Genomic DNA, 15233 nt, shown 5'->3' on the forward strand with positions numbered 1-15233 from the left:
AACGAACGTCTTAGTCTTCACATACAAAACAGTGATTCGCGTTTCCGCAAATTTATTCAGGATCAAAATAAAGTCAAACGTCAAGTCATGGAAACAATCACTGCTCAGAGACAAGAAGACAAACGTAAAATGTTTGCGAAGGCAAAAACGTATGTAGACAACAATATTGCTACAGTGTCCGACGAAATTAATTCCATCAAAGAGTCGAACACGGAATTACGTGACGAAATTTGCGATCTTAAATTGAAAACAGACACATACACAACCGATTTTCAAACAGTGACCGATAGACTCGAACAATTAGAACTAACACAGAATTCAGATGTCGTCAAAACTGACGTTAAAAAACTGAACGAAACTACACGTAAATTGCAAAAACAGATTAATGCGTCTGACACTAAGTCTGATGAGCAGGTAAAAATACTGACTGAAAAATATGATGAATTGGCCAGTCGTATTGATGTTATCGAAAATACTAATGACAATAAGTCAGACGATACTTCACCGGTTTCATTTAACCAAACACCTGAATTTCAAAATTTACAGCAGACAATTAATGAGATCGATTCGTCTAATAATACGTTGCGTAGGAAGTTGTCAAGTTTACAACAAGAAGTAACAGAAATGAAAAGTATTTCAGTTAATAACACATCACAGCAGACACCACTTTGCGAACATTTGTCAGACTCGCGCAACGCGTATAATTTGAGTAATCTACAGAGAGTACGAGACCTAGATGCCAAACAACCACAGTTCAATAGATTCTCTTACGATCCTGAACCTGTTCCATCACACAGAGATGATAATTTCGATTACAAACATTTTCTGTCAGTGAGAAAGTTTAAAGTATTTAAAAACGATAGAACGCAGATTCACCTGCTGGATTGGATTCAACAATTTAGCTTTGCTCTTCCACCGACTTGGCTCGTTACGCATAAACTTGAATTTATTTGCAGTTTTTTGGAAGGCGAACCGGCAACTCGTATGAGACCGATCGCGAGACAATGCTATTCGGTAGAAGAGTTTCAGAATGCTTTACTATCAGCGTACTGGTCGAAGACGACACAGCGCGGAATTAAATATCAACTAATTAGCTTACCGAATTATGAGAACACCAATTTCCCCAGTGTGACGCAATTTTTTGAGCACATGGTGCAACAAAACCAGTACCTAAGTGAACCGTACAGTGAATCTGCACTTATACAATTATGCATTTCCAAATTACCACGGTCATTACGAGTGTCACTTCTAACGGGGCAGCAAAAAGAAAACATTTCAGCATTCAGAGATCTTTTACAGCTCTTGGAAGTACAACAATCTGATTATTCTTTTGTAAACAAAAATTTTTTTTATAATAACCAAGGTCAACAAAAGTACAGCAATTATGATCAGACACGTAATTTCAATAGGAAAGATAACAGACGCTTTAGGAATGACAACCAACCGAACTTTAATAACAGGCAAAATTCTCATTATCAATACCGTCAAAATGAGCAGCAACAGCGAATGCACTTTAGTAACACAGAGGTGTTTCACGACAACAACATCAAAACTAGCCGGTTAGCATACCTAACCAACAATGGAATGCACAAGGTCAACCAGGCTTTAATGTTCCGCCGCGTGCACGTATAGTCCCAGATCCAACAAATAGTAACGCATGGCAGCAAGGAAACAACTACCTACAGAGAAGACAGTATTTCAATTCCTATCGCAATACACCGTATAGGAATGACTATTACGACAGACGTATAAATAATGAGAACAATTTTCAGCGTACATCTAACAACAGTCGGACATACCAACAGCAAAATTATACACAAGAACCTATTCTCATGAATGAACCCGACAGTAGGTATCATCCAGAGCGTAATACGTCTGGAAGAAGTAATAGAACTGTTCAAATAGTAGAAATGCCACAACATCCTCCTGAGAATAGTAACACGTCAGATAGAATTTGACTAGATACAGTAAAGATCGCATCTTCCAGTAACACAAGCACTACTTTTGACACGCAAAATGTTGTTCACGAAACTGTAATTACTTTTGACGATATAAGAGATAGTCTTTTGCAGGAAAGACCATTTGTTCAGAAAACTATTTCACATCCTGTTATCGAAATTAAAATTGGTTCATCGAAATTTTCAGCAGTAATTGATTCTGGATCACCTATGTCTGTTATAAATGAGGAGACTTTTAACGAGTGTAACAAAGAGAATACCTATCCGACATTACCACTAGGCAAAACAAAAGTGAAAGGAGCTGTATCGAGTAAAGGAGTAGACGTTAAATTACAGACGCATTTATCAATTTGTATTGCAGGTCATACTTTTCACTCTAATTTTTGGATTGTTCCTTTATTGACAACAGACGTAATTTTAGGTACTAATTTTCTCGTACAATACTATGCAGTGGTTGATTTTCAGAATTCTTATTTAATGTTAAAGGATGAAAATGTACAACTTGCTTTAGAATTTCAGCACTCACTATCTGCGGAAGAACAAACAATTAACCGCACAGAGGTCATTTCCACAACACGTAATATAGACTGTAATTCTGTATTGTTCACAGACACGTACGTTCATAACTATAATACTCCAGACGAAGATGACTACGACGTAATACAGATGATTTCCGATAAAGTTAAACAAAGCAGTGCAACTACAGACGACGAACGAACGCAATTACACAAAATTCTTTTAGAACAAGCTCCAGTTTTTGACAATGTTCCTGGTACTATGTCCGGCTTTATGTATGAATTTCAAGTCAAACAGCACGATACATTTAAAGCTAAACATTATCCCATTCCGTATATCCATAGAGAACAAGTTAAGAAAGAATTGCAGGATATGCTTGACCAAGGAATTATTGAACCAGCAGTTAGTCCGTACGTAAACCGGCTACATATTGTTAAGAAAAAAGATGGCTCACTTCGCCTCGTACTTGATTCACGTCACATCAATGACATAATTATTAATGAAACAGATCGACCACAGACATTAGAGGAACTTCTACAGAAATTTCACGGTACTGCTATTTATTCTACATTAGATTTGAAATCGGGATTTTGGCAAATTCAACTTCATCCGAATTGCAGAAAGTACACAGCTTTTCTCTGTTTTGGTGACTGTTATCAGTTTTGCAAATTACCATCCGGTTTAACTATTTCTTCTGCAGCTTTTATTTGCGGTTTGAACACAATACTTCCGACAGAACTTAAAGACAGAATAACGACGTACGTAGACGACATTCTTATAGCAGAAGCTAACTGGTCTGAACACAATATGATTCTAGAACGACTGTTGCAAACTTTTCATGCACAAGGACTCACAGTTAACCTCAGTAAATCGCACTTTGGCAAAACTTCTATGAAATTTCTTGGACACGTAATTTCAGCAGAAGGCATTGCGCCTGATCCGGAAAAACTTCAAGCTCTACGTGACATTACTATTCCTACGACGAAGAAGCAATTACGCAGTTTTTTGGGTCTAATTAACTTTTTTTCGTAAATTTATTCATCACTCCGCTTTAGACACGCCTAGATTATGCTAATTAACAGGTAAAAACAGTATTTGGCCTTGGGATAAGCAAGCACATTTTGAATTCATGAACCTGAAACATGCTCTGTTGAATGCACCACTTTTATCGCACCCAGATCTTACCAGAAATTTTTCCATTGCCACCGACAGTTCTAACACCGCTTTAGGCGTACACATTTTCCAGGAAATTGAAGAAGATGGCTCAACAGTAATTAAAAACATCGCATTTGCAAGCCGCATTCTGTCACCTGCTGAGCGAAATTATTCTGTTACAGAACTTGAAACATTATGTGTTGTTTGGGCTTTTACGAGATTTCGGCATTTTCTTTATGGAAGACATACCACTGTCTACACAGATCACACAGCGATACAATTTTTACTTTCGGCTAAATTCACACACGATAGATTAAGTAGATGGAAGCTATATTTACAGGAATTTAATTTTACGATTGTTCACATTCCCGGCACACAAAATGTTATAGCAGACGCACTATCGCTTTCTCTCAGCAACAATCAGCAAGACGTAGCAACTAACTTTTGCAAAGCAAATTTCAGTGTCATGTACATTCAGCAAGTTGCATTTGAAAATTTTATTTCGTCGTCATTACAGGACATAGCAAAAGAGCAAAATAGAGACAACGTGTGGAAAGAAATTATACACCTCTGGATAGATGAGAATAATGTTACGATTAGAAACCATTACACTGTACGCAATGACATTCTGTTTCGCCGCTCTCATCCTAACAGCAACAATTGGTTATTATGCATTCCTGACGAACTGATAAACAAATTAATTTGGTACACTCATTTAAGTTACGCACATTACGGAGCAAGAAAATGTTTTCTTATACTGAGACAGAACTGTTATTTTACCAACATGGAGAAACGTATACGACGAGTTTTAGCGTCATGTAAAATTTGCCAGAAAGCTAAGTCAGACACCACTTCACATATTCCTCCTTTATATCCCATTGTACCTGTTAAATTAAGACACATGGCCGCTGTAGACATTTTTAGTCCGATTCCCAGAACTAATAGAGGTTTTTGCTACATATTTGTCGCTGTTGAGCTCACTTCAAAATTTGTTACTTTCACTCCGTTAAGCAAAGCTACAGCTAAAACTGTTTCGAAAGCATTTGTAAAACATTTTCTATTTCATGTAGGGCATGTGATGAGAGTAATTTCTGATTATGGATCACAATTTCGTTCTGCTACATGGACACGTATGTTACGAGCTAGAAACATTTCTCCGATTTATATATCCAAGTACCATGCTTCTTCGAACCCCTGTCAAAGATTAATGAAAGAAATTGGTAAACTGTGTAGAATATACTGCCACAAAAGACACATTAATTGGGACAAACACATATTCTCATTCCAAGATGTAATTAATTCCATTCCAAATGAATCCATATGCTATCTCCGTCTGTTATACTGAAAAACGTTGAACCACCAGACAAAATTAAAGAGTTAGTAAACTTCCCTACTTGTCGTCGACTAAGACACCACGAAATAATTGACATTGCGCTGAACAACATCAAACGTGCCGCAGAGCGCCGGAGAAGACAGCAAAAACATGTTTGTACCCGCCGCGTCTTTCACGTTGGACAGAAGATATTAGTACGTACACACTATTTGTCCAGAAGAATAAAAGGTAAGTGCAGTAAATTTGAACTTCTATACGCAGGTCCATATCGCATTCGCAGCATCCCTCACCCCAATGTTGTACACGTCGAAACTTTGAGAACCAGAAAATTGAAAGGTAATCACCATATCTCAAACATTAAACCGTTTATTGAATGAAACCACTTTATGATGTAACATGCTATGATGCCATTTACTAATCTTTATGACCACTTATGCAATTATATTCACATGACTAATTACTGATGATTATCGTATTTTTTCTTGGCAAGTGCCCGGCAAGGTAAGGTTAGCAGGTCGCTCTCCTTGTCGTTACACATCAGACCGTGCACATTTTCCATTTTTTTTGTGTGTATGATTGTATTCCAGTTTTGTTTGTATGCACTGTGAAATAGTTAAGGTATAACACACCAGTTGACTTTGACACACTTTTGCCCTATGATATCTCAACATCGTGAATATTTACATATTCCTTTTTTTGCTGCTGCATTGTGATTGTACATTTTTTGCCTTTGAACACTGTCTATGCTTGTGACATATTACGTTTTCTGTCATGTTATGCTGTATGCTTAATTATGTCACCATTAACCAGTCATTATTTAGTGTGTATATGATTTAAATGCAAGACATTAATCTTTGTTCATCATTTTCGGAAAGAAATAACGTGTAAAGGAAATAAATTAAACAGAAATGGGAATTTCACCTATGGAATGATCGAAAGAAGATGCAATAACTTTATGAGGAAGAGTAAATGGATCAGGATTAACAAGCATTAACAAGAATATACTATACACATCGTAGAACAGCAGTCTTAATTAATTTTTTCTTTCAGGATACAATGTGATTGATGCAGGCTGTCAGACAGAACTACACATCTTAGTTTTAGTGATGAAATATGCTAGAGATAAGGAATAGTTGTATAATGAGTAATGAAGTGATTTTTTTGCAGATGATAATGAATACTGATGAAGAGTAATGATGAAGGATATGCTACTATGAATAATGAAGTTTTTCTTTACAGGTGATGGTGATAATGGAGTTATGATGATATGGATAATGAAGTTTTCTTTGCAGGTGAGGATAATGTTGAAGTTATATTTATGCTATGTAGTTATTTAAGTATTTGATGCAATGCGTTTTGACAGCAGGTGTTATATTGCATAGTATAATGACTGAAGGTTTTGGAAAGGACAGCTATGGAAAACATTTTTTTATACACATTTCACTACCTGTTAATTCGAAGTTCACTACTTTTCAGCATAAAATGCATTTCTCTTTTCAGCTTAATAATCCATTTTTTTATATATTTTTTGCAGGAGAAATTATTTATGAGATTAATGTGCTATAAGCAGTTGTTCATTAAATCTATGAAGGTGATTACATATACTCTACTTGTTTCATAATCTTGCCACAGCTGACTTATGACAGATGACATTACACATTTTCATTTATACCAACAAACCAGAAACAAATTTTTTCTTCTTGCTTTCCCCTATAATTACCCTAAGCAATGCATTGCTAACAAAAAAATTTATTACCAGTCCCAAATAATGATACCAGTTTAAGAGAGTTCTGAGTAATGCTGATCAGCAATGAATAATATGTCACTTGGAAAATGATTAATTAATTATGCTATGCTTTGTAATTCGAAAAGAATGCAATTGTTTAATAATGCTTTGTAATTAGGAGAAGGCTAATGATTCTTACTGTATTGGAATGATTAATTAATTATCCAATTGTTTAATAATGCTTTGTAGTTAGGAGAAGGCTAATGATTATTACCATATTGAAATGACAAATGATTAATTATGCTTTGTAACTGGAAAAGAATGCGATTGTTTAATAATGATTTGTAATTAGGAGAAGGCTAATGATTAATACTATATTGGAATGACAAATGATTAATTAACTATGCTATACTTTGTAACTGGGAAAGAATGCGATTGTTTAATAATGCTTTGTAATTAGGAGAAAGCTAATGATTATTACTATGTTGAAATGACAAATGATTAATGAATTATGCTATTGTTTAATAATGCTTTGTAATTAGGAAAAGGCTAATGATTATTACTATATTGAAATGACAAAATGATTAATTATGGTTTGTAACTGGAAAAGAAAGCGATTGTTTAATAATGCTTTGTAATTAGGAGAAGGCTAATGATTCTTACTAGGAGAAGGCTAATGATTATTACTATATTGAAATGAAAAATGATTAATTATGCTTTGTAACTGGAAAAGAATGCGATTGTTTAATAATGCTTTGTAATTAGGAGAAGGCTAATGATTCTTACTGTATTGGAATGATTAATTAATTATGCAATTGTTTAATAATGCTGTGTAGTTAGGAGAAGGCTAATGATTATTACCATATTGAAATCACAAATGATTAATTATGCTTTGTAACTGGAAAAGAATGTGATTGTTTAATAATGCTTTGTAATTAGGAGATTATGCTTTGTAACTAGAAAAAGAAGGCTACTGATTCTATGTAAAACAATTAATGAACATTTTTCTGTAATACTACATACATGGTACAGAAATGTTCAATAACTATGAATGCCGCAAACTACTAATGTAATGGCTAATGAAGACTGGTATGTGACTTCATATCCTTCCACTACTGACCTAACTACCCTGAATTACTGCAATATCCATTTTGTCCTGTCTATCCTAGTGATCATGGAGCACTATATTTGGTTTTTGCACTAATTCTACGTTGGTGTGCCTTGCAAGAGCTTGGTGTTGACACGACATGCTGTCCACCACCGTGAGCGATGGAGACGTTATTATGGTCCCACTGTTTGGTGTACCTAATGTACTGCCAAATGAAAACATGGAAGATTACTACGACAATTCAGTGTCTTGGCTACGCTGATAAATTCTGATGGGAAAAGAACTGCAATTTGTGTCACTTGGTGTTGTACTTCTGTGGAAAGATATGGGCTTTGAGAACAGCTGTGTGCAATCTAAAGTGCTACAACCATGATGCAATCCTTCCCTTTCCTATCCTAATAGTGACAATCATTTTTTGCTAACATCATTTATGTTCATGGGATATACATTTTCTTTCGATTTGCTGAACTCCAGTGCGAGTACTTGCAGTCGCCTTACATGAAGCCCCATGGGCAACGCCAGTGCCACTGTGGACAACAGCATACTGTAGCCAGAGAGAGGAGCCGAAAGGCGCATTTCGCAGTCTATGTCACTTGTCGACATGATTTTTTTTGCCATTATGTTTATTTGTTGTGAAAATGCTAAAGACATTTTTTCGATTTGTTCTGAAGTACAGTATATGTGCACTCTTGTCTTTTATATTGTATATACATTTTTATTTTGATGATATGTTCTGAACTACAGTACATGTGCACTTATGTCATATGTTAATATGTTTTGTGCTGAACGTCAGTAACTGTGCACTTTTTTCATTTGTCAATATGATCTGTATATACATTTTTCTGAATTTGCTAATACGCTCTGTACTCGTTGTATACATTTTGTCATTTTCTAATGTTTTGTACTCAGTGCATGAGCATCAAGTTTAATTCATGTTTTGTACTTTTGCTGTAATTGTAATAATTAATTAGTTAAGAAAAAATTTGGTGCTCATGGCGAGTCCAAATGACTCACCATCGCCACCAAATTTTTGCCCCCCCCCAGTGGAGGGTTATGAAACACGTATGCAGCGTGTGCGAGGCATTACAGAATCTTTGACCAGAGAGCTATTTATCGTGGCTAGTCTGCGCTTGACCACGCGAGAGTTGCGAGCAGTAGTCTGTGGGTAGTCTGTCGGCAGTGCAGTTGTCTGTTGCACTCTGTCAGTAGCAGTAGTCGAGTTCAGTTGCGAATGGCAGTCGGTCAGCAGTAATGGTCGAGTACAGTTGCGAGAGAGTCGCGAGTGAGACGCAGTCTGCGGGCGTCGACATGGGTCTCTGGTCAAGATGCTGAATGAGGTATATTGTTAATTAAGGTAACCAAGCTGCATTGTGCACATCAGATAATGTAAAGTTTATTTATTGTTATTAATTTTCAACAAGTGCCCCAATAATAATTTTGATTTCAAAGCAATTTTTAATAAAAGAACCATTTAATTGAACCAACGATTTCCTTCCATTTCCTTTAAAGAAAAGTTTCAATTAAATTTCAAAAATAAAAAAAATAATACTTGCAATGCATTTCCTCCAAGCCATGGCCAACAATAAGAGCAGAACTGACATGCAGTTTCGAATGAGGTAAGAAATTAATTATGATTTTTTGCACAGGGCCAAAGACCGACATTTCGGTCTAATTGAGTTTTCATTATCGCTGAAATTTCATTGTTATTGACTTATCTTTCATTATTTTTGTGGGAGCTTACACTTGAGTCAGATTGCGATTCTCATTTTTATTGTCATTAAATTTAATTGCTGGGAGGTTACATTTATTATTTTCTGTCTTACAAAATTTCGGTGGGGAGGTTACAACACTTCTGGGAAAAGAACTTCAGATTGTCTCACTTGGTGTTGTACTTCTGTGGAAAGATATGAACTTTCAGTGCAGCTGTGTGCAACCTAAAGTGCTACAACCATGATGCAATCCTTCCCTTTCCTATCCTAATTCTTGTAACATAGTGAAAATCACTTTTTTTTTTGCTAACATAATTTGTATTCATGGCCTATACATTTTTTCGATTTGCTGATATATTCTGAACTACAGTGCGTGTGCACTTTTGTCATTTTTCTAACATGATTTCTACTTATTGTATATACATTTTGTGATTTGCTGATATATTCTGAATTTCAGTGCGTGTGCACTTTTGTCATTTTTTTAACATGATTTCTACTTATCGTATATTCATTTTGTGATTTGCTGATATGTTCTGAACTATAGTATATGTACACTTATGTCACTTGTCAACATGATTTTTTTGTCATTATGTTTATTTGTTGTGAAAACGTTGAAGAATTTTTCAGTGCATGTGCACTTATGTCATTTGTTAATATGTTTTGTACTCACATTTTGTTATTGTCTAATATGCTTTGTACTCGGTGCATGTGCACCACATTTACTTCATGCTCTACATCTGTATATTCTGTGATTGTAAAGTTAATTAGTCAAGAAAAAATTTGTTGCTCATGGCAAGTACAAATGACTCACCATCGCTGCCAAATTTTTGCCCCCCCAGTGGAGGGTTATGAAACGCATACGTTTCATATGTATTCATTACCAGCGATGGCGAGGCATGACAGAATCTCTGACCAGAGAGTTGTTTATCGTTGCTAGTCTGCGCTTGACCGCGCGAGAGTTCAGTTGCGAGTTGGACTCGGTCGGAAGTAGTGTGTGTGGAGTCGGCTGAGCGAGTAGGAAGTTGCGAGTTGGACTCGGTCGGAAGTAGTGTGTGTGTGTGGACTCGGTCGGAAGTAGTGTGTGTGGAGTCGGCAGAGCGAGTAGGAAGTTACGAGCTGCAATGAGTCGGTAGTAGTCAGCCGACTGTAGTAGCGAGTGGACGGTAGTTATGAGCAGGCGTCGGCATGGATCGGCGGCGTGCGCCCTTTACATCTCTGGTCATGGTTCGGGACAAGGTATATTGTTAAATAAGGTAATGAAGCAGCATTGCGCACATCTGATAATGTAATGTATGTTAATTGTAATTAATTTGTTCAAGAAATGCCCCAATAATAATTTTGTTTTCAAAGCAATCGTTTTTAAAAAAAGAATCATTCCAATTGAAACAATATTTCCTATGCTTTTCCTCCCAGAATCAATTTGTCAGATTAATTATTGCACAGGGCCTAAGGTCAGCGATGTTGCCCTATTATTGTGGGTTTAATGATTAAATTTCATTTCTCAATTTTTCTGTCGAGTTTACATTGGGACACTGTTTTTCAATATTTTTGTAGCGAAGGTACAGTTGCTTTTATTTCAATTTAACGATGTTTTGTGGGAGCTCAACAACATTTGGCTCTATTCTGATTAACATTTAACTATAGCCATTTACATTATTTGCGGAAAAATTATTGTCATTTACATTATTTGTGGGGAGGTTACAACATTCAGTTCTAATTAAGTCGGAAATGGCGCTACGTATCAAATTTTTTTCTTAATAATAATTTCACAGCACAGCCTACCCTGCAGCAGCCTTACAAGATTTTCAGATTGTTTCTTACTACCTGCGTAATAACAGAAATACGCTGCCCATGGGCTAGCCATTTCTTGTTTTATATTAGAATTAATACACAATTATTTGCAATATTTTAAATATGTTTGAATGCATATTAATAAGTTAGGAATGACAACAGAGTCCACAATTACATCCTGAGACCTCTCTGTCTTCTAAGTAAATTAAAGTAAATACAAGTTTCACGAAATTTAGTAATACTGAAACATCATGTACAAAGTACGTTACCTTAAAGGAATTTTCGGGTTAATTCTGAAACTGCTCTTAAATTTTGTGCATCTGTAGTATCAAGTTACGCAGGATTTGACATTCTGATTTATATTTTACTAATATTAATTCAGGTGGAGCGTTTGGATTGCCTTTGAATCAAGATATTTTGTTCTTCCCCAACTACTGGTTAAATGCTACATTTCGAAGTAGTCATTTAATTGAAAGTGAATATTGCACACCAACTTACTTTGTCCTTTTGTGACTGGTTTTTGGAGTTAGCCAAATTAGTTGGTCTCCCATGCAACTTGTTATTTGCTGGGGTCTTTAGTTGCTGTAGATCTTCAACTGCTGTTTGCGAGATATGAGGTAATCTAAATATGGATTTCTTACAGGAATCGTAAGACACCAGTCTGGAGGGTCGGTATCGTAGGAACGAAATCAAAAAGCAGCCAACAATACTGTACTGTTGTCAAAAACTTGTCTTGAGTGTGATAAAATGTGTTTCACTTAATATGAGATATTGTGATTAAGTTCAAAGAGTATTGGTAGGTTTCGTTATCGACTTCCATAATGTAGCTGTAGATGTAGATGTTGAAAACGTCGTCTCCAAATAAGTAGCAACATACGTGTTATGTACGCGATAGTGAACACACCTTCAACTTTCCCGTTTAGACTTTGCTTCTTTCTTTCACTTGGTTCTTTTATTCTAATGAAACGTTTGTATCTTTTCAGGTGGATGACGAGCACACAGTGCCTACGTAATCTCACGCTTCGTAGATCTGCGGTGGGCTGTGTAACGGGTAGTAATACCATAACGCTTGTAAAGTCAGGAAGCCACCGGAATCAAGTGGGAAGTTCGTCTCAGCCAAAATTTTTCAGACGTAATTGATTTCAGTAAGACGGAATACCAGTGACTTCCAGAGTTAACTGCATTTGTGCACCGTCAGTCGTGCTTAAAAATTACCACGGAAGTCAAACAAATGACTAAGTTTTCATTAAAGTGCAATATCAGTCTTTTAAAGGAAAGAGGAAAAGAGCTGACTTTGATATGCTCATAGAACCAGCAGTGGTGTTTAGGCTAGGAGTAAATAAAAGAATCGTAGGATGGTACGTCATTCCAGTTTATAGAGATGTATGTTTGTAAGCGTTGATGTGGATGTACACCATATATAATTTCGTGGCAAATACTGCGTTCCAGTTACACATACGAAAAGTAAAGTCGTTTATCGTCACGGGTTTAAAATTGATAGCCTTCGAGCATGAGGACCAACTTTACACAAAAACCCGTCACATCTAAATGTGTAATGACATTACAAAATGAATTTATTTAATATTTGCATGAATGAGGAATTTATGAGTAAATGTAATTTTAACGATTTAATAATGGCTGGTTTTGTATTAAAATGGAAGGAGAATAAAATGTTTTTGTTCCTTACTTAACGTTGGATGTATTGGAGAAACATCATAATATAGGGCTCATATGTTGAGTACTATCAAATATCGATTTGACATAAGCTATAAATGCATGTAGTCTGCACTATAATATTGAGTTGAGTCATGTACTTCATAAACTAGTACCATTTCTGCCTTTCAGGAGCTCTCTCAATGATAAGAAGGTCATGACCGTTCATTGTCGCCCAGCAAAGTGGAGCTGCCACCATCTCTAAGTTCCTGGAAGAATCCACTACGTCCAGACAACTGACCCATCGTTGATTAGACTGCAATCTTACATCAGTGTCGACAAGTGGTATCAAGAACAGTGACACAACTGCACAAAAACGTCAGAGATCCGCTTCCGCCTAGATCCTCTGCTGGCATCGAGGATCGAGACAGTATCTGGTATCGAGACAGATTAAACAACAATAATGACTTTCAATCAGTTCTCTGAATAGGTTTCTGCAAGGCGTTCTAGAATTCACAGAAAAATTGATTCGTATTATGCGATTTTTGACCGGACAATCTTGTTTTCGGTTTATGCGAGTAACTCTATGGAATGTATGGCCGGTTTTTCACATCGCCTGAGCCTGCCTACTTTCTCACTGTTTAGGCGCTCTGGCAGTTCTGTTTGTACTTCTCCCATCGGAACTGATCATCACGTTTTAATTCCAAGAATTTAACTCTGTCAGCCCCTTCTGTGCCCGTCTCCTCATATTTTATATATATGTGGAATGATTACCTGCTGGAAGTTGTGACTTCCACGTAACGAGGATCTTTCTTTTAAGTTAAATGTCGGCTAAAAGCCTCTCATTATGAATATCCGCGTATATATTTTTTTTTTTACCAGCTCTTTCCGAAACTGCATTTGATTTGTTGTTTGTTACAAATTTCTCCGCCTTCCCTTTCTCTTTAGAATCATTACTTCTTCATCTGTTATTCGATCTGCCCATTCAATGGGAATCATTTTTCTTTACATCTCATATCAAAAACTTCTGTTCTGTCATTGTATGAACTGTTTGTCGTTAGCTTTTCACTTACGTACACAGCAAATTCCTCCGGGAAAGACCTGCTAACTCTTAAATAATTACTTTATATATTTTAAAAAAAATTCACTTTGTCGAAAATGTTTTATTGCTATGGCCAGTCTGGAGTTTATATCCTCTCCATTTCCCCTATCTGCAGCTAATTAGCTGGCCTAATAGAGGAACAAACGTCATCTGATTTTTTTAATCTCTCATTTTCTAATTAACATCACTTGATTTAATCGACCACATTCCATCACCTTTGCGTAACATTTATTAATATTTGTCTTATAACTTCTTTCCAACACACGGTTCATTCTGATCAACTGCTCGTCGAGGTTCTTTGACATCTCTGACAGAATCACGATCTCATCGGCAAACCGTGTAAGTTATATTCCTCTCCCTCAACTTTAATGCCCTTTCCGAATTTCTCCTATGTTTCCTTCACTGTAATTAATATTTCCAAGAGAAAATAACTTGTTTACTATGAAACCTTGATACACAAAATGTATAATTCGCACGAAAAATGATAATACACAAAATGATCATTTCTTGTTGGCACCCTACATTTTATTTTATACTGACATGTTTTGCACCTTTTCGCAGAATTTACTTTGACAACACAGTATTTGACAGGATAATGTGCCGATGAACATTGCTGAACAGCAATACAGAAAAAAACACAAGAATATTTTCGAAAATCTCAAGAAAAATGGAAATTAACCCTAAAGTAATTGTGACTGATTTTGACAGAAAGTAACCTACTCATACTAGAGGTAACAGTAAATGAGAGCGAGTAACAACAGTAGAAGTTTCGTTGCTGTGCGGGGATTTCGGTAACTAAATAAATTACCTGGCGCGTGACACTTAGCAGTGTAATGGAATCTAGATGAGAGATGTCGTGTGTTTCCCTTGGTCCGCAAATGAAATGTCTGGAGTGGAGTGAGGGCGTTCGCTTTGCCCATTACTCCAACAAGGCGCTTTGTTTTAAATGCTGAAACTCTCGCGGTACTCGACGGTGGAAATTTTAATTGCAGGCTATTTTCGTAGGTGGGGCAGAGCTGAGATTAACCCAGGGCCCGAGTTCACGTTACAAAGCAATCTCGTGACTGTAATCTCTAACAATGCGAATCTATTGCGACCGCTTGCTGCTGCTCATATGTCAGCAAAGCACCTGCTTTTCCCCGTTTCTCTCTGTCTCTCTCTCTCTGTCTTTCTCTCCATCTC

The sequence above is a fragment of the Schistocerca serialis genome, chromosome 1 (genome assembly GCF_023864345.2).
Source record: "Schistocerca serialis cubense isolate TAMUIC-IGC-003099 chromosome 1, iqSchSeri2.2, whole genome shotgun sequence".
Lineage (NCBI taxonomy): Eukaryota > Metazoa > Arthropoda > Insecta > Orthoptera > Acrididae > Schistocerca > Schistocerca serialis.